We start from the raw sequence: 2055 nt of genomic DNA, 5'->3' as shown, positions 1-2055 counted from the left end.
AGACCGCGAGGCCAGGTCAATAGATCGTCGTCCCTACATATTCTTATCCCAGTCCTGGTATTGAAGTGCCCATCTCAGTCGATCAACTTTGTGTAAAAGGAAAGATATTGACACTACCCTCAGTCAGTGTGAACATTTGGTGTGGCCACTGCTGCGTAGCAACGCTTATGTGAAATTAATATCTGAAATTAATCGTTTGGGTGGCATTTACAAAATGCTACTTTGGTAGCGACAAGATTGAGGGTCCGCATCAGGTCCTCATTTGTGTCAAAAAAGGCATGCGATACATCGATAGAAAGAAATAGTTGTCTATTCTTTAAGTTACATAATCCGTACCACTTTATTTTCTTTTATGTGAGAAAATAGCAAATTCAAACTGTCTAGCTTGTTTTGAAAGTGACTATATTATATATCGTCTTTAGTATTTTATTCATTGTGTTTTCGTGATAAAGGGAAACCCGGAATGTCCACATTATCTATTGATGGTGTTTCATTCTATCACACACAAGATAAACAACGTACGAGCAGTCATTTTTATCATGGAAATAATGAATGATAACCATTGTCACAATTAGATGTCCAACTCATGACCATCGGGTTTGAATCTTATTCTAAAAATCCAATTAAATGGATTCTAGGGTAGATTTTCACCTTCAGTAAAGTAATCTGACAAAGCACATATTTTTTATCGTTCTATTATTCGTAGGAAAATCTGCAGTAGTTCTAATATTGATTAATTCAAGTGAACCTTAAACTCCTAAAGCATTTCATTTCACACCTAATGATTTAAAATGTATATCAGGTTTGAAATCTTTTGACAAGTTAATCGATAGATGCCTGAAGTGAAAGTTTTCTAGCCAAAATTGTTCAACATCTGTCGTCAGAGCGCGTCAGCACACAGCAGCTGACGGAGATCCCTTGTGTAAAATCATCAAGTTGTCATAATTCATATTTCACACGGCATGATTACTGATAACTATGTTAATTAATCATTACTTGTAACACTCGTTGTGGGGTTGAAATATTATTTTGATATTTATAACATATACAGTAGTTAATTGTTATATATTACCCACCGTGACAATCTGATATTTTATATGATAAAATTTCATTATTTAACATCAGGTTCACTCCGACATAATACCGTTCAGAGACTGCGGGTCACATTTGGCTGATAGCCAAATACTGTAAAAATAGTAATTTTTATTCAGTGATTTAAGAAAAAGAATTGAGCTTTAATATAGGGCAATATTCACTATTCACTAAATGTGGTCAAAGCACGTTACATGGAGTTAAAGCCAATAGCAACATATCCAGTACGAGAAGTGACGTCTGTGAGGATGACAGAAGACAACTCTGTTGCCGGTCAGATACTTATTTTACACCTGAATATAATGAGAGAATGTGAGTGAAGAGCTTTTTCCCCAGGACTGATTCTCCGTTGCCCACAGCCACATCCACCTTAACCTCACCGCTCCGTAAACGGGTGTCGAACGACAAGGCCACACAGTTTACTTTACCAGGCCCATACTGTAGGCAATAAATCTGGGCTTTTGAAAACCTCTATGAATAGGTAGTAGCAATGGTTGTATACTCTTTAAAAGCGGACTTATTTCATGTTAAGGGGATTACATACGAGCACAATTTATAAATCTGTTTGTAGTTGGGCTGACAGGGCAAACAGAGAAACCAATCCGACTGAAGGCGTTGTCAAACCAGCTGCTGTGTCGTAAATGCAAGACAAACTTAGAGCTACCAATTCTTTTGTACACTAACATATGGACATTTTTTTTTATTTTGGAGACAATTTACTTTTAAGTTCCTAAAACTATAAATATAGGTAACCGACAACTTGTTTAAAACATCTTATTTCCAGACTTCAAGTAGATGTGATTGTCTACAAGGAAGTGTCAAATTTAGACTTTTTTTCAAATTGAAGGCTATTTCTGTTTTGATGAGATTTGAAATAGGAAGAAATTATGGGCAACAATTTTAAAAAGCGTTTCTCAGCGTACAGAAGAATTGAGCTGTCAACCCTTCCTATTATCACCTAAT

This window comes from Berghia stephanieae, chromosome 1 (genome assembly GCF_034508935.2).
Source record: "Berghia stephanieae isolate SIO BIC M18660-M18661 chromosome 1, UCSD_Bste_1.3, whole genome shotgun sequence".
In the NCBI taxonomy this organism is placed as follows: domain Eukaryota; kingdom Metazoa; phylum Mollusca; class Gastropoda; order Nudibranchia; family Aeolidiidae; genus Berghia; species Berghia stephanieae.
The sequence above is the reverse complement of the archived record's forward strand: the minus strand, read 5'-3'. Positions refer to the sequence as shown.